The 19,664-nt window shown below is 39.4% G+C and overlaps 1 protein-coding gene across 1 annotated transcript in view; it reads left to right on the plus strand.

The window, feature by feature from the left end:
• Window positions 1-19,664, plus strand: part of PCNP (PEST proteolytic signal containing nuclear protein) — a 48,105-nt gene that overhangs the window by 19,290 nt on the left and 9,151 nt on the right. The window lies entirely within an intron of this gene.

Here is a 19,664-nt window from a genome sequence, read left to right on the forward strand (position 1 = left end):
TGTAATGAAATTAGTTAACTTGTTTTTGTTTGTATTTCACAATGATTGCTGCCCATTCTTTGTTAACTTGTGTGGTTTTTTTGGTATGTAAAATATTAGCATAGTTCTAAAAGTTAGAACTATACAAAAAGTGTCACTCCTTTCTGTCCTTTCTAGCTCTTTCTCTTCCTCCTAGCGTTTCTATCTTGTTTGCACCTGTCCCCTGTAGGTAATCTATTTCTGGTTTCTGTTTTATCCTTCCTATGTCTCTTTTGAATAAATAGATGAGTGGTTATTATTTCCCTCTTTTTCTTAACATGATATGTAGCATGTTATAGTTAACTTTTATATTTTGGTGGTTTTTTCCCTACTTTACAGTATACCCTGGAAACTATACCAGTTCATGGGAGAGCTTACTCCAAAAACGTTTTGAACAGCTATATAATGTGAATATACTATAGTTTATGCAATTACTCTTCTATGTATGGGCATTTAGGTCATTTCCAATATTTTGCCATTACAGTGCTATAATTGAGTAACCTTGTGCATGTGTATTTTCATATTGTTGTGATGTATCTTCCTTCAGGTAAATTCCCAAACATAGGATTGCTGAGTCAAAACATAAGTGTATATGTACTTTAAGTTAGATTTTGCCAAATTCTCATCCAAAAGGGTTGTACCAAGTTTGTTTTTCCACCAGGAATGTATGAGAGTTCATGCCTCTTTTCACAGCCTTGCCAACAGGATGTTTAGGTCATGCTTTTTAATTTTTGCCAAATCAGATAGGTAAAAAATGGTATTTCAGATTAGTTTTGATTTGCATCTCTAGCTACGAATGAAGTAAGGTATCCTCTATATTTAAGGGCCATCTGAATATCTTTATGAATAGTCTGTTCATGTCATTCCCATTTTACTATGGGTTTTTGGTCCTTTCTCAAATTTTAAGAATTCCTTATATACTAATTCTTTATCTTTGATGTGTTATAGTTTTCCCAATTAATTGTCCTTTGACTTTGATTTTGGTGTGTGGTGGTGTTTTTTTTTTTTTTTTTTTGCAATGCAGGAAGCTTTCATTTTTTCTGTAGTAAACTCTGTTACTATTTTATTGCCTCTCAATGTTAATATTTAGAAAGCCTTTCTCTATACTAATATTAGAGATGAATTCACCCATGTTTTTCTTGTGCTTTTGTATTTCATTTTTTTAATTTAAGTAGATTCCTACTGATTTGGAGTATATTCTTGTGCATTTGTGAGATCAGGATCTAATTAGTTAACTGGTATCTATGATAATAAGCCATCATAATCAAGAGCACTTTGCTTTTGTGTCTTTCAGGGGTGTTTTAAATTTTTTCTCCTATATGTTTTGCATATTTCTTGTAAGCTTAGTCCTAAATATTTAGTCTTTATTGTTATAGAAATGGGGTTTTCTCTACCATTGTGTGCTGATTGTTTTAGGATATGAAGGCAATTTCTGTAAATTCTGTGTCTTGCTATCGTACTGAATTCTCATATTGAGTTTTATCATTGTTTCTCTAGAATTTTTCAGGTATATCATCATATCACCTGCAAATAGAGTTGGTTTTAATTCTTTACCAGTTTTTGTGCCTCTAATTCATTTTTATTGTCTAACTGTATTGCTTAATACCACTAGTACAGTATTGAATTAGAGAAATAACGGGCACCCTTCCCTTATTCTTGTTCTCTATAGAAATGTTTCCAGTGTTTAACCATTAAATAAGATGCTGGCTTTAGAACTAAACATATTTTATCATGTTAAAAATATCTGTCAATTCCTATTTTTTTAAGTGCTTTTTATCAGAGATGGGTGTTGAATTTTGTCAAAGGCTTTTTGAAGATTATATCAGGGGAGAACTAATACGTCCAGTCCCCACCTTACCAATGGTTTGACTTATAATTTTTCAACTTCATGATGTTGCACAGTGATACTCATCTGGCAAAAAGATACATGTTCAGTAGAAAAATACTTAGAATTTTGAATTTTTATCTTTTCCTGGGCTGGCAGTATGCAGCTAGCTACCAGTCAGCCATTCAATCACAAGGGTAAACAACTGATACACTTAAACCTATTCAGTACACATACAACCATTCTGTTTTTTGCTTTCAGTGCAGTATTCAATAAATTACATGAGATGATATTAGACACTTTTTTATACAGTAGACTTTGTGTTAGATGGTTTGCCCAACTGTAGGCTAATGTTGGTGTTGGAGCACCTTTAAGTTAGGCCAAGCTAAGCTGTGGTGTTTAGTAGGTTAGATGTATTAAATGCGTTTTTGACTTAACATTATTTCCAACTCCAGTGGGTTTATGGGGCTGTAACACCATCCTAAGTCAAGGAGGATCTGCATAAAGATTGTGTGAGAACTCTCAGGTGTAGCAGAAGTAGCAACTGCTGGAACAATTTACCACCTTAGGGCTCAGGGAGTAAGTGAACAAGGGAAAGATTTAACATCTTAGAGGAGAGACCCAGAGGCCAAATTTCAGATCTTTGAGGAGAGAGTGGGTTCCCTGCAGGGAAGAGCAGCATACTGAGGGGCCCACCATCAACAGTGAAGACAAATTTTGGGAATCCCTGATTCCACTGCATGACAAATCCCTGGTAATATGTACCCTTCCACTCCTATGGGAATCATTGTTGGCTAGCAATGATTATTGCTTTTTGTTTTTATTTTTTGCTTCTTTTCATTGTCCTATACTTTGCGAATTTCCTACATCGATCCTACATTACTTGGATCTTTGGAGAAATGAGTGAGAATAGAGGTATCCCTAAATAAGGTGAATTAGGTTAGCTGTCATTCTAGCATGTCTGAATTAGATATGTGAGAACTTTTTTTTTTTTAAGATTGAGTGATTGATTTACTTATTTATTTGTCAGGGGAAGCAGCAGGCAGCGGGAGAAGCAGGCTCCCCACTGAGCAGGGAGCCCAATGCAGGGCTTGATCCCAGGACCCTGGGATCATGACCTGAGCCGAAGGCAGATGCTTAACTGACTGAGCCACCCAGGCACCCCTGTGTGAGAACTTTCTTAGACCAAAGGCTTTGACCCACATCACAGTAGATATCCACTTAATTAATGCACATGGACACAGAACTAATTGATAGCTGTGTACATTTTTTTTTTATGTAGTCCAAAAGTGCTGTTACCATAAATCTTTTTTATTTCCTGAGAGTAAATCCCCTCTGGGAGCACTTTATCTGTAGTGTCCATTGAATTCACATTGCTTAATATTTAGAAAAAATAAAAACTGTTGTGTACTATGTAAAATATCAAGGCTAATCACTATAACTTTACTGCAGGAACAGTTACCTGAACTCTTGAGTCTCTCACTGATTGGTATGTCATCCAAATGCACCACAAAATGCATTTCACTCAGAGTCTGGCATTGTCCTGATTTCATGCTGGTCATACACCTTGAGTTGCTTGTTTTATTTCTGCTGCTTGCTTTTGGAATTCCATAACTAAATCATAGGTGCTGTAAGATTTGGATAGATCAATAGAACTGTGAATTTACCCACATAACCATGCCTCAAAATAAAACAAAGTTCCTGTATAATTTATATACCTTGACTATAAGAAAAAAAAGATCAAAACAAGCAGAACACTTGAAATCCAGTAATGCAAGCAAAGTAACATTAAAAGAATATAAACACTAATTAGATGTTGAAACATTGGCAAATGATTAAAGCAAATCTAACTGAAGATGCAATTTTTTTTTTTTTTTTGAGAGGGAGAGGTGAGGGAAGAGGCAGAGGGAGAGAGAATCTTAAGCAGGTTCCACACCCAGTGTGGAGCCCAATACAGGGCTCAGTATCACAACCCTGAGATCATGACCTGGGCCAAAATGAAGAGGCAGACACTTAACTGACTGAGCCACCCAGGCACCCCTGAAGATGCAAATTTTTTTTATTTAAAGATTTTATTTTTAATCAGTATACCCAGTGTGGGGCTCCAACTTACAACCCCCAAGTCAAGAGTTGTATGCTCTACTGATGGAGCCAGCCAGGTGTTCCAGTGAAGATGCAAATTGAGAATGATAAGGTGTATCTGTGGGGACAGAATCGATGGGAACTCTACTTTTCTGCTCAATTTTGCTATGAACCTAAAACTACTCTTTAAAAAAAGTTTATTAAAAAAAAATGATGTGTGAGTAGTGGTTTAACTCAGTCACAAGGTGCCTCTCCACCATAAATATAATACGCAGTTGGATATAAAACCCTCAAAATATTCTAACAACACCGTTGTAATGCTGTGTGTGGATATCAGCTTTGTCTGTGTATGGACATTCATACATATTTACCATACAAGCAGATTTCTCAAAACAGGATTTCAGTGTAGTTATACTCTCAGAGGATCACTTTGAGAAAAAAAAAGTCACTTTCCCAGCATTTAAACATGTTTCTTCTCCAGGCACCTGGGTGGTCAGTCAGTTAAGCGTCTGCCTTCGGCTCAAGTCATGATCCCAGAGTCCTGGGATCAAGCTCCACGTCGGGCTCCCTGCTCAGTGGGGCGTCTGCTTCCTCGCCCTCTTCCACTCCCCCTGTTTGTGCTCTCTCTCTCTGTCAAATAAGTAAAATATTTTTTAAAAAGCACTATGTAAAAAAAAAAAAAAAAACACCACCAGGGGCACCTGGGTGGCTCAGTTGGTTAAGCATCTGCCTTCGGCTCAGGTCATGATCCTGGAGTCCTGGGATGGAGCCCCGCATGGGGCTCCCTGCTCAGCGGGGAGTCTGCTGCTCCCTCTGACACTCCCCCGTCTCATGCTCCCTCTCTGTCTCATTCTTTCTCTCTAAAATAAATAAATAAAATCTTTAAAAAACAAAACAAAACACCATATTCTCATTCTATCCCATTTAAGTACTATGGCAGGCATTGGCTATGTGATGCCCTAAGGAAGAAAATCGGGAATCATCACTTTTACCAGAGACCTTGCTTTTTATGATAGGAGTAACTTAGGACAAAGTGGCTATTTGGTGCCAACTTTTATTTTTTTCTTCAAATTTTTATATAAATTCCAGTTTAACATATGGCCTTTCCAACTTTTAATAAAGTATGCTGGTACAGTGCCACCATGTTGAAATGGAGAATTATAACAGCAATCTCTTGTCCCATACAGAGTTACTTTCATTCCTCTTGTGGTTTCTTTGCTATAGACAGGAAGCCATTAGAAAACCAGGGAGCTTCAAGATGAAGGGCAGTTTTAAATAATTGAAGTAATGGGTATAACACAAAAAGGATAATAGGGCAAGCATGGAAGCTAGGAAAGCAAGGTATTGGTAGCATGCTACATGAATGAGTTTATAAAAGCTTAGAATGGTATGTTAACATTAATTAGCAGTAGGGCACCTGGGTGGCTCAGTTGGTTAAGCGAGTGCCTTCGGCTCAGGTCACGAGTCCCGCATCGGGCTCCCTGCTCAGCAGGGAGTCTGCTTCTCCCTCTGACCCTCCCCCCTCTAATGTGGTCTCTCTCACTCTCCCAAATAAATAAATAAATCTTTATTTATTTTTTTTTTTAAAGATTTTATTTGACAGACAGAGAGACAGCGAGAGCAGGAACACAAGCAGGGGGAGTGGGAGAGGGAAAAGCAGGCCCCCTGCGGAGCAAGGAGCCCGATGCGGGACTCGATCCCAGGACCCTGAGATCATGACCCGAGCCGAAGGCAGACGCTTAACGACTGAGCCACCCAGGCGCCCAAAATAAATAAATCTTTAAAAAAAAAAAACATTAATTAGCAGTAATGAGATGGAAGTAACATCAGACATTGCTAAGGAATGCAGTGGTTGAATCAATGATGGGAGATGGAAGCATCCCAGGAGACTTAAGGGTTTGGACCTACTACCTGGGAGAATGGTAGATGCTGCAGAGGGGGGAAAATTGACAAATATATACAGGGTAACTTTTAAGTTTTTAAGAAAAACTGCCAGCCAGAATTTAGATAAGTAGCAGATGATGACAAAATCCATAGATTTTTTTCCCTTTTTTTAAAATTTAAATTTAATTAGTTAACATACGATGTGTTATTAGTTTCAGAGGTAGAAGTCAGTGATTCATCAGTCTTATACCCGGGACTCATTACGTCACGTGCCCTCCTTAATGTCCATCACCCAGTTACTCTATCCTCCCACCCCTCTCCCCTCCAGCAACCCTCATTTTGTTTCCTATGATTAAGAGCCTCTTACGGTGGGGCCGCCCGGGTGGCTCAGTCAGTTAAGCGTCTGCCTTCGGCTCAGGTCATGATTCGAGGGTCCTGGGATCGAGCCCCGTGTTGGGCTCCCTGCTCAGTGGGGAGCCTGCTTCCCCCTCTCCCTTTGCCTGCCGCTCCGCCTACTTGTGCTCTCTCTCTCTCAAATAAATAAAATCTTAAAAAAAAAAAGTCTCTTATGGTTTGTCTCCCTCTCTGATTTCATCTTGTTTTATTTTTTCCTCTCTTCCCCTGTGATCGTGTTTTTTTTTTCTATTTTGTTTTTAAAATTCCACATGAGTGAGATCATATGATAATTGTTTTTCTCTGATTGACCTATTTTGCTTAGCATAATACCCTCTAGTTCCATCCACATCATTGCAAATGGCAAGATTTCATATTTTGATGGCTGTGTTAATATTCAATTGTATATATATACCACATCTTCTTTATCCATTCATCTGTTGATGAACATCTGGGCTCTTTCCATAGTTTGGCTATTGTGGACATGGCTGCTATAAACATTGGGGGTGCACGTACCCCTTCAGATCATTACATTTGTATCTTTGGGGTAAATACCCAGTAGTGCAATTGCTGTGTCATAGGGTAGCTCTATTTTCAACTTTTTCCAGAGTGGCTGCACCAGCTTGCATTCCCACCAACAGTGTAGGAGGGTTCCCCTTTCTCTGCATCCTCACCAACATCTGTCGTTTCCTCACTTGTTAATTTTAGCCATTCTGACCGGTGTGAGGTGGTATCTCATTGTGGTTTTGATTTGTATTTCTGTGATGGTGAGTGATGTAGAGCATTTTTTCATGCATCTATTGGCCATTTGGATGTCTTCTTTGGAGAAATGTCTGTTCACATCTTCCCATTTCTTGATTGGATTATTTGTTCTTTGGGTGTTGAGTTTGATAAGCCATAGAGGGTTTTCAAAGGGTACTAGACTATTTGAGGGAATGTGGTCAACATGAAGCCTGATTGTATAGTGGTAAGTACCACTGGTATGGGAGTTATTAGACTATTTCTCTTTTGTCTGTTTCTACATCTTTTGAATGGGATTATATGTGTCTGAATGTACAAGTTCTATAGCTCATGAAGTGGATGGCCATGAAGTAGAAGACACTGCCAAGAACTTTAACATCATGTCCAGGCAAACTACTGAGTAATAGTTAAAACAATATACAAATAAGTTAATGGGAGGAGAGGACTGGGATCTTTTTTTTTAGGCTTATGTATTTATTTATGTAGAGAGAGCAGGGGGAGGGGCAAAGAAAAGGGAGAGAAAATATCAAGCGGACTCTGTGCTGAGTGTGGAGCCAGACGCAGGGCTGGATCTCACAATCCTGAGATCATGACCTGAGCCGAAACTGGGCATCGGATGCTCAACTGAACCACCTAGGTACCCTGGAATCTTTCAAAAAGGCAGAAAAAGGACTGTGGAACAGGTAAGGCAAAAAAAGCAAAATGGCATATTTGTATGCAAATGTGTTGGTAATAATGCCTTTTTAATTCGACTAAATATTCCTATGGAAAGATAAAGACTGGCAGCTGGATTAAAAAAAAAGGACAGCTATATACTATGTGTAAGAGACATACCTTAAATATAAGAACATGGACAGGTTGAAAGCATGATGGTGAAATATACCATATGAATACCAAAAAAGCTGATGTAGCTCTTTTAATTTCAGCCAAAGTAGACTGGAAGCCAGGAGTATTACAAGGGACACCTCATTTTATCTTTTCATAATGATAAAAGGTTCATGGGACACTGGGTGGCTCAGTCGTTAAGCGTCTGCCTTTGGATCAGGTCATGATCCCAGGGTCCTGAGATCAAGCCCCACATCGGGCTCCCTGCTCAGCGGGAAGCCTGCTTCTCCCTCTCCCACTCCCCCTGCTTGTGTTCCCTCTCTCACTGTCTCTCTCTGTCAAATAAATAAAATCTTTAAAAAAAAAAAAGGTTTGGGGTACCTGGGTGGCTCAGTCGTTAAGCATCTTCCTCCGGCTCAGGTCATGATCCCAGGGTCCTGGGATCGAGCCCTGCATCGGGCTCCCTGCTCAGTGGGAAGCCTGCTTCTCCCTCTCCCACTCCCCCTGCTTGTGTTCCCTCTCTCACTGTGTCTCTCTCTGTCAAATAAATAAAATTTTTAAAAATAAATAAAAAAGCTTCAACTAACCAGGAAATTAGAATTCTATATTTTATGCACCTAATAACACTTTAAGATATATAAAGCAAAAATTGTGAAAATTAAAAAAGGCAAATCCACATTCATAACAAGCTATTCTTAGTAACTGATAGGACAAACCAACCAAAAAAAATCAGTATGGGTATAGAATATTTGAACAAAAGTAATAATTTGACCTAATTTACACATTAAAGCAATGCCCAAAATACAGAATATTTTTACATTCTCATAAAACATTTGCAAAAATTGACGATGTGCTTGTTCATAAAACAGCCTTCGGCATATTTCAATGAATAGAAAATATACAGAATGTGTATCTGAGTACAGAATTCTTAGAAATCAATAACAAGTTTTAAAAGTCCAGGGGCACCTGGGTGGCTCAGTCGGTTAAGCGGCTGCCTTCGGCTCAGGTCATGATCCCAGGGTCCTGGGATCGAGCCCCACATCGGGCTCCCTGCTCTGTGGGGAGCCTGCTTCTCCCTCTCCCTCTGCCTGCTTCTCTGCCTACTTGTGCTCTCTATCTCTCTGTCAAATAAATAAATAAAATCTTAAAAAAAAAAAACAAGTTTTAAAAGTCCATGTTTTGGGGGGCCTGGGTGGTTCAGTCGATAAGCGTCTGCCTTTGGCTTTGGTCATGATCCCAGGCTCCTGGGATCGAGCCCCGCATCGGGCTCCCTGCACCGCGGGAAGCCTGCTTCTCCCTCTCCCACTCCCTCTGCTTGTGTTCCCTCTCTCGCTGTGTCTCTCTCTCACAAATAAATAAACAAACAAACAAACAAATAAATAAATAAAATCTTTAAAAAAAATAAAAAGAATCCAGGCTTCCCGCTGAGCGGGGAGCCTGCTTCTCCCTCCCCAGGGAACACAAGCAGGGGGAGTGGGAGAGAGAGAAGCAGGCTTCCCGCGGTGCAGGGAGCCCGATGCAGGGCTCGATCCCAGGACACCAGGATCATGACCTGAGCCGAAGGCAAATGCTTATTGACTGAGCCACCCAGGCGCCCCAAATAAATAAAATCTTTAAAAAAATAAAAATAAAAAAATAAAAGCCCGTGTTTAGAAATAGAGTAATATTCCTCCAAATAACGTGTCAAGGAATTATGAAAATTTTAAAGCATTGTGAATCTTAAATAATAGTGAAAAATACCATATCCAGATATGTAGGATGCTGCTAAAGCTGAGCTTAGAGAAAGCTTGTAACAGAGATTAGATGGCAGTAATGTATCAATTTCCTGACTGTATTGCAGTTATTCAAAAGAATACTTCTTTATAAGAAATACATAATAATTCAGATGTGATGGAGCATCAGGTTGACAAGTTGCTCTAAAAAGTCTCAAGAGGGGCACCTGGATGGCTCAGTTGGTTAAGCAGCTGACTCATTATTTCGGCTCAGGTCATGATCTCAGGGTCATGGGGTAAAGCCCCACGTAAGGCTCTGTGCTCAGCGGGGAGTCTGCTTGAGATTCTTTCCCTCTGCCCTTCCCCACACTGGAGCTCTCTCTATCTCTCTAAAATAAATAAATCTTTAAAAATAAAATAAAATGTCTCAAAAAATTAATTTTTCTGTGAGTTTGATTATTCAAAATTATATATATTTATTTTGTTTGTTTTAGAGTGTGTGTGGGTGCATGCACACATGCTTGCCAGTCAGTGTGTGGGGCAGTGAGGGGCAGAGAGAGAGAGAGAATCTTAAGCAGTTTCCATACGCAGTACGAGCCCAATCTCACGACCTTGAGATCATGACCTCAGCCAAAATCAAGGGTGGGACGCTTAATCCACTGAGCCACCCAGGTGCCCCCAAATAACGTTTTTTTTTTTTTTAAGATTTTATTTATTCGACAGAGCACAAGCAGAGGGAGAGAGAGGGAGAAGCAGGCTCCCCGCTGAATGGGATCATGACCCGGGCCGAAGGCAGCCACTCAACCAACTGAGCCACCCAGGCGTCCCCAAATAATGTATTTTTAATACTGTTTTCCTTGTGCTTTACTTTTCATCTCCATGACTTATTTATTTTAGAACTGGAAGTTTGTACCTATTAATCACCCTCACCTATTTTACCCATCATTTGACTCCTCCCTTCTGGGGAGGAATTACTGGATCATTCGGTATTTTTATGTTTAATTTTTTGAGGAACCTCCATACTGTTTTCCACAGTGGCTGTACCAATTTACATTCTCAGCAACAGTGCACAAGTGTTCTTTTTCCCCACATCCTTGCCAACATTTATTTCTTGTGTTTTTGATTATAGCCATTCTGACTGGTGTGAGTTGATAACTCATTGTGGCCTTAATTTGCATTTCCCTGGTGATTGGTGATGTTGGACATATTTTCATTTGTCTGTTGGCCATCTCTATGTCTTCTTTGGAAATAGGTCTATTCAGGTCCTCTGCCTATTTTTTAATTGGATTGTTTTTTAGTGTATAATGTCCTTATATATTTTGGATAGTGACCCCTTATTGAATGTACCATTTGCAAATATCTTCTCCCATTCACTAGGTTGCCTTTTTGTTTTGTTGATGGTTTCCGTTGGTCTCCAAAAGCTTTTTATTTTGGTGTAGTCCCAAATAGTTTATTTTTGCTTTTGTTTTCCTTGCCTGAGGAGATACATCCATAAATATATTATTAAGGCCTACATCCAAGAGATTAATGCCTATACTTTCTTGATGGAGTTTTATGGTTTCAGGTCACATTTAGATCTCTAATCTATTTTATTTTTGTGTGTGGTATGAGAAAGTGGTTCAGTTTCATTCTTTTGCATGTAGCTATCCAGTTTTCCCCACAGCATTTATTAAAGAGACCGCCTTTCCCCATTGTATATTCTTGCCTCTTTTGTCATTGATTAATTGATCATATAGGCATGAGTTTATTTCCAGGCTTTCTATCCTGTTATATTGATCTATGTGTCTCTCTTTGTGCCAGTACCATACTGTTTTGATTACTACGGCTTTGTTGTAGATCTTGAAATCTGGGATTGTGATTCCTCTACCTTTGTTCTTTCTTAAGATTGCTTTAGCTTGTCTCAAGATTGCTTGAGCTTTTCAGGAGCTACAGATTTTAGGATTATGTATTCTAGTTCGATGAAAAATCCTATTGATATTTTGTTAGGGATTGCATTGAACGAGTAGATTGCTTTAGGTGGTATGGATATTTTAACAATATTAATTTTTCCTATTTATGAGCATGGCATATCCCCCTATTTGTGACATCCTTAATTTCTTTCACCAATGTCTAATAGTTTTCAGAGTATAGGTCTTTTACCTCCATGGTTAAATTTATTCCTAGGTATTTTATTATTTTTGGTGCAATTGTAAATGGGGTTATTTTCTTAATTTCTCTTTCTGCTACTTCACTATTGGTGTATAGAAATACAAAAGATTTCTGCATATTTTGTATCCTGCAACTTTACTGAATTCATTTATTCTAATAGTTTTCTGGTAGAATTTTTAGGGTTTTCTGTATATATTATCATGCCATCTTCAAATGATGACTGTTGTACTTCTTCCTTGCCAAATTGGATGCCTTTTATTTTTCATGTCTGATTGCTGCAGCTAGGATTTCCAGTACTATATTGAATGAATGTGGTGAGGGTGGACATCCTTGTCTTGTTCCTGACCTTAGAGGAAATGCTCTCGGTTTTTCACCATTGATATGATGTTATCTGTTGGCTTTTCATATATGGACCTTATTATTTTGAGATATGTTCCTTCAAAGAACCCACTTTGTTGAGAGTTTTTATCATGAACAGATGTATTCTGTCAGATGCTTTTTCTGCACCTATTGAAATGATCATAGAACTTTTTTTCTTTCTCTTGTTAATGTGATATATCACATTTATTGATTTGCAATATAAACCACGTTCACATCCCTGGAATAATTCCTGTTTGATTGTGGTGAATGATCTTTTTTTCTTTTTTAAGTAAACTCTACCCCCAACAGGGGGCTCAAACTCATGACCCCAAGATCAAGAGTCACATGCTCTATCAACTGAGCCAGCTAGGTGCCCTGGTGAATGATCTTTTTGAATTCTGTTTGCTAGTATTTGTTGATGGTTTTTTTGCATCTGGGTTCATCAGAAATATTGGCCTATAGTTGTTGGTTTTTTGGGGTTTTTTTGTTGTTGTTTTGTTTTTTTGTAGCATCTTTGCCTAGTTTTGGTATCAAGGTAATGCTGGCCTCGTAGAATGAATTTGGAAGTTTTCTTTCAGTTTCTTGGAATAGTTTGAGAAGGATAGGTATTAGCTTTTTTTTTTTTTTAAGACTTTATGATTTGACAGAGAAACAAAGATAGTGAGAAAGAACACAGGCAGGGAGGAGAGGGAGAAGCAGGCTCCCCACTGAGCAGGGAGTCAACGTGGGGCTCAGTCCCACGACCCTGAGATGATGACCTGAGCCAAAGGCAGATGCTTAACTGACTGAGCCACCCAGGTGCCCCGGTATTAGCTCTTCTCTAAATGTTTGGTAGAATTCACCAGTGAAGGCATCTGGTCCTGGATTTTTTTTTTTTAAGACTTTTTATTTATTTATTTGACACAGAGAGAGAGAGTGAGAGAGAGCGCACAAGCAGGGGGAGTGGCAGGCAGAGGGAGAGGGAGAAGAAGGCTCCCTGCTGAGCAGGGAGCCCGATGCGGGACTCTATCCCACAACCCTGGGATCATGACCTGAGCTGAAGGCAGACGCTTAACTGACTGAGCCACCCAGGCTCCCCTGGTCCTGGATTTTTGTTGGGAGTTGATTACCAGTTCAAGTTCATTACTAGTAATTGGTCTGTTCAAATTTTCTATTTCGTCATGATTCACTTTTGGATGAATATATGTTTCTAGGAATTTGTCCATTTCTTCTAGCTTGTCCAGTTTGTTGGCATATTATTTTTCTTAGTATTCTCTCATAATCCTTTGTATTCCTGTGGTGTCAGTAGTTATTTCTCCTCTTTTTTTTTTAAGATTTTATTTATTTATTTGACAGAGAGCAAGAACAGGAACACAAGCCGGGGGAGTGGGGGAGGGGGAAGGAGACTTCCCTCTGAGCAGGGAGCCCGATGCAGGGCTCGATCCCAGGACCCTGGATCATGACCTGAGCCGAAGGCAGTTGCTTAACCGACTGAGCCACCCAGGCGCCCACATTTATTTCTTCTCTAATCTTTATTATTTCCTTCTACTAACTTTGGGTTTTTTCTAGTTCCTTTCGTTGTAAGGTTAGATTGAGATTTTTCTTATTTCTTGAGGGTAGGTCTGTATTGCTATAAACTTCCCTGTTAGAACTGCTTTTGCTGTATCCCCAAAATTTTTGGAATGTTTTATTTCCATTTTCATTTTTCTCCATTTTTTCTTTTTGATGTCCACTTGAATTTCTTTGTTGTCCCATTGGTTGTTCAGTAACATTGTTTAGCCTCCAGGTGTTTGTTTTTTCTAGTTTTTCTCTTGTAATTTCTAGTTTCATACAGTTGTGGTCAGAAAATTACTTGATACTATTTCAGTCTTAAATTTATTGAGTCTTGTTTTGTGGCCTAACATGTGATCTGTTCTGAAGAATATCCCATGTGCACCTGAAAAGAATACTGAAATACTGAAGATGATTTGGAGGAGGATCAACTTTTTGTATGACAGATGAATTGTGCAGGCCTGTTTCCCAATGAAAACGGTGAAAAGTGTAAAAACAAAAATAAAAGCAACCATTTAAAGTCTCTGGAAATGGCCCAACAGCAAATGAAAGACATGTATTCAAGAAAAATCTATGAAAGTTTGTTAAAAAAGGCAACCACCACCTCATGAACAGAGACAACAGCGGTCAGAGCCTCAGTATCTTCAGCTCAGTTTGCCCAAGGTAGAACCTCTGTTCCACAAGCGGTGGCTGGACGGAAGAGAGGAACCACCACCTCTCAGCCACATGTACCCAGGCCTTATCTCAGCAGCAGAGAGCTGGGGGCAGGGTGAGGAAGACTGATGTCCTGATCCTCCCACGTAGAGAGCCCTCCGACTGGGAGCTAGTTGGAGAAGGAGTCCTACAGTCTTGGATGCAGCACTCTGGGGTGCTGTCTCCACCTCACTGAGCTGAGATGGTTGGGGAAGGAGTGGTCTTGGTTCAAATACCACAGACTTTTACATGCAATTCATTTATGACACTACCCAGAGCTAGCACAGACCCCCCAAGTTAGGGGCTCAGTCCCACAGGACTGCTGCAGCCATTTCAGGTGCCATCTGCAAGTCTTGGATACCCCCAAGCCACTCACTCTTCTGCCTGGCGGACTATAAATTTGAGGGCTTCTATGGAGCTCCTCCTCTGGCAATTCAGTAGAACAAACCACAGAACTCACTAAAAGTGCTATACTTAAAATTACAGTTTTATTATAAAGTATATAACTCAGAAAAAGCCATGTGGAAGAGACCTACAGGGCAAGGTCTGGAAGGCAGGAGCGCAGGACCGTCTATCCCTGTGGTTGGGGCGTGACACCCACCTAGTACACCCATATGTTCAGCAACCAGGAACTCTCTGTCTCTTAAGTTTTGTTGAGGCTACCTCACGTGGGCATGGTTAATTAATGAATTAATAGCTGGAGCCTCTCTCCCCTCTGGAGATTGCAGGGTGGAGCTAAAATTCTAACTCAATCGCATGGTTGGTTTTTCTGGCAATAAGCCCCCATTCTTAAGCTATCTGCCTCACCATGTTAATTTCAGATTTTTATTCTGAGATGGAAAAAAAGACAAGGATGCCAACTATCACACCTACTTAACATTGTACTGAGGTCCTAGAGAAAGCAACAAGGCAAGCTAGAATTGGAATAGAAGAAATAAAACTTATTTCCGAATAACATAATTGGGTATGGAGACAGTCAAAACTAAATTAATAAGGGAATTTTAAAAGGTTGTTGGATAAAAGGTCTTACTTCCTATGTCAGAAAATTTTAAACATTTCACCTTTTAGAATGTTTTGCTGTAGCTTTTTGTAGACAGCTTTTATCAGATGAAGGTTCCCTTGATACACAAAAGTGTTTTGTATTTTTATATACCAACAAACTGAAAAACAAAAAATGCCATTCACAGTTGCATAAAGATATATCTAATAGGTTTACACAAACTAAAATATTTTGAGAGATATTAAAGATGACTTACATACATGAAGAAATATGTTCATGGAATGAAAATTTAGTTATTAGAAAGATATCAATTCTCTCCAAATTGATCTAGAAGTTCAATACAATTCCAGCCAAAATCCCAACAGGATTTTATTATAGAAATTGGTAAGTTCATTATAGAATATACAAGCAATCTGAAATAAGAACAAAGTGGGATGGGCGCCTGGGTGGTTCAGATGGTTAAGCGTCTGCCTTCGGCTCAGGCCATGATCCCGGGGTCTTGGGATCGAGTCCCGCATCAGGCTCCCTGCTCCTTGGGAGCCTGCTTCTCCCTCTGCCTCTCTCTCTCTCTCTGTCTCTCTCTCTCTCTGTCTCTCATGAATAAATAAATAAAATCTTAAAAAAAAAGCCAAAGTGGGAGGATTTACTCTATCAGATATCAGAATTATTATAAACCTACAGTATTAAGACATTGTGGTCCTAAGTACTGTAAGGATTTAGTATTGTTGCAATTTGCCATTGCAAGGAATTGGTGCAAGAGTACAGAAATAAAAGCAAAAAAGCAGAATAGATTGCAGAAAGAAATCTACATATGCATGTACCCTTGATTTATACAATGGCATTGCTGAACAATGGAAAAAAAATCAGTGTATTCAGAAAATTATGTGCCCAATTGGAAATCTATACTATAAAAAAAACTTGAGGGGCACCTGAGTAGCTCAGTCAGTTAAGTGTCTGCCTTCGGCTCAGGTCATAATCCCAGGGTCCTGGGATCAAGTCCGCATTGGGCTGTCTGCTCAGCGGGGAGTCTGTTTCTCTCTCTCCCTCTGCCTCTCCCCCTGCTTGTGCTCGCTGTCAAATAAATAAAATCTTAAAAAAAAAAAAGCTTGGGGCGCCTGGGTGGCTCAGCTGGTTAAACCGCTGCCTTCAGCTCAGGCCATGGTCCCAGGGTCCTGGGATCGAGCCCCGTGTCGGGCTCCCTGCTCATGCAGGAAGCCTGCTTCTCCCTCTGCCTGCTGCTCCCCCTGCTTGTGCTCTCTCCCTCTCTCTCTCTCTCGCTCTCTCTGTGTGTCAAATAAATAAATAAAATCTTTAAAAAAAAAAAAAGCTTGATGTCTCCCTCTATTTCAGATAGATTATAGATCTAAATATAAAAGACAAAGGTATAAAGCTTTTAAAAGATAAAATAGGGAAATATAATGATCTTTGGGCAGGGAAAGATTGTAAAAGGGCACAAATTTATTAACTGGACTACATTAAAATTAAATACATTCATGAAAAGATACCATTAATAGAATGAAAAGACAAGCTGTAAAATAGGAGATGGCAATTGTAAAACAAGCTGTTTTCAGAAAGAAAAAAGACAAAAAATGGGTACGATATTCAATTGCCTCACAAAAAGAATATCTGAATTGTCAACAAATGAAAAGGTGTTCAGCTTTATTAGTCATCTGGGAAGTGTAAATTAAAACTACATGGGATACTAAGCACATTCATCTCAGAATGGCTAAAGTAGGTAATAAGTGAGCATGCAGAACAACCACCACTGGTGAGAGTAAATTGGTATAACCTCTTTGGGAAATATTTTGGTTCACAAATCCAAATATCTCAAATTCTACTCTAAGTTATGTATCCAACAGAAATGCATGCCCATGTATATACCAGGAGGATAAAAATGGTCCTACAACATTCCTCAGGATAACCCCAAACTGAAAATAACCCAAATATCCATCAATGGTAGAATGGTGAAGTTGTGGTATATACACATAATTTTTTTGCAGAGCACACAGACCGGACACAGTAAGAGTTTAAAATGAACAGAATACATTCAACCAGCAAGGTAAGAAAGGATGAATTGAAAAGGGAAGCAGGAATAAGCACCTATAAAGAACCAATTGGAAATACTAAGATAAAAAATATTTTTTAAAATGAAGAATAGATAATTAAGAACAGTTACAGATCAGGTTAAGGAACTCCACGAAGGTTATCAGGAAGCAAGAAAAAGATGGGGAGGGGCACATGGGTGGCTGTCGTTAGGTGTCTGCCTTCGGCTTGGGCCGTGATCCCAGGGTCCTGAGATCGAGCCCCGCATTGGGCTCCCTGCTTGGCGGGAAGCCTGCTTCTCCCTCTCCCACTCCCCCTGCTTCTCCCTCTCCCACTCCCCCTGTTCCTGCTCTCGCTGTCTCTCTCTCTGTCAAACACATAAATAATCTTAAAAAAAAAGAAAAAGAAAAAGAAAAAATGGGGAGAGTGAAGAGGTATTGAGGGTAGAAATAAAACTTTTGGAAACAAAAAGTAACCAGAAGGGATAATATTTAAAGAAACACTAGTTTCCAGAGTTAAACTCAAAATACATGAAACTCTCCACTTGATAAAATGTAACAAACTCCTTTGAAATTCACAATACTAAGTTTGGAAGAAAGGCAATGTCCTAGAGTCCCCAGATAAGAGGAAATGGAGTTGAACTTGTAGTAACCTTGTGGTAGATGGGATTGGCAGTTTCAGAGGGGGGGCTTTTGACAGCTAAAAGGCAATGAGATCAGATTAGGTCTACAGAAATTGAAAAAAAATTAAACACGACTCAGGGAACACCGGAGCGCCTGGCTGGCTCAGTTGGTAGAGCACGCGACTCAGCACGGACTCTTGATCTCAGGGTCTTGAGTTCAAGCCCCAAGCCGGGCAGGGAGCGAAACAAAACAAAACACTGGGACCACTGAAGAGCTCCATCTTCAGTGAAAGAACAGTCAAGAAAACAACTCAGTTCACCAGTCCAGGCAGATAAGGATACTTGTCCGTCCCAGGCTGGGCTGTCAGTGGACAAAAGCCTCCCTTGAAGATTTAGAATAGCGAGCTTGCTCTCAAACTGGTCTGAAGTTCAAAATTTACAGCTGCTGCTCTGGGAAACCATAGTCTGAGAATTAATATAAAAATAGTACCTAACCATGAACACTCTTGGAGCAACCTAGCAGAGGCAAACACAAAACCTCAACCTACGTGGGTGGCACAGGCTTCCCAAAGACAGGCCAGGCCCTGTTGAATATGAGTTCGTACTCCAAAATCCTTAAGACTCTTGAGGAAAAATTCAATAAACAGCAGTATTTAAACTTCAAAACATCAATAGGCTATAAGCATGGTATATTTAAACTGATTAAGTTACTTATGCATCTTTGCTCCATAAGCTTCTACAAACTCTAATTGATCAATATATAGGATCAAGAGGAAGCAAAGGCTTTTATTATGTATGTTCCAAACATTAGATGTAAAAGTGTTTAGGAACTTCCAAGAGATTACAGGTTTGACAAGAACAATCATGAGCAGGAAACATTATGCATGCACAGATAGTTTACACCAATGCATTAAAAAAACGACAAAACACTGAAGGTTTGGATTAGCTCGAAGTCCAGCAGTTTAGGCAACTCCGAAATTCTGAATACAGCCACTTTTAATAAAACAAATTAAAACCCACGTCAGAGAATTAATTCATTGCTATCAATTCATACATTTCAATGACTAACAGCAATGACTCAAACTGCTTAGCAGCAAGAGTAATAAGTACATTTAACCAGGGGTACCCACACAATTAGAGAGTCACCTGACAACAAAGCAATGCGTGATTCTAAAAAGGAATTGTAAATTAATATAGAAATTTCCCCCATGGCAATATAAAACTGAATTTTTGGAAACTTAACACTTGTTTCTACATGGAATTATGTAATTCTACACATTTTTTAAAAGTCATGCCAAACATGGGGCTTGAACTCATGACCTTAAGACCAAGGGTCACATGCTCTACCAACCAGCTGAGCCAGACAGGCACCCTATAACTCTACACATTTAAATTACCCAAAGCAGGCGCACCTGGGTGGCTCAATTGGTTAAGCGACTGCCTTTAGCTCCGGTCATGATCTCAGGGTCCTGGGATCAAGCCCCGCATCAGGCTCCCTGCTTTGCGGGAAGCCTGCTTCTCCCTTTCCCACTCCCCCTGCTTGTGTTCCCTTTCTCGCTGTCTCTGTCAAATAAATAAAATCTTTAAAAAAAAAAAAAAATTACCCAAGTAGGCAGTAAATCACACTACTTCCAATTTTGTGGCAAAATTATGTTTATGAGTAAGAAGTTTTAATATTATTACATTTTCACCCAATGGTTTTTATTATGTTATATTAATCACCATACATTACATCATTAGTTTTTGATGTAGTGTTCCATGATTCATTGTATTTTAATGTATTCTATT

This window comes from Callorhinus ursinus, unplaced genomic scaffold (assembly GCF_003265705.2).
Source record: "Callorhinus ursinus isolate GAN/ISIS: 27379988/994484 unplaced genomic scaffold, GSC_fseal_2.0 scaffold1, whole genome shotgun sequence".
NCBI lineage: Eukaryota > Metazoa > Chordata > Mammalia > Carnivora > Otariidae > Callorhinus > Callorhinus ursinus.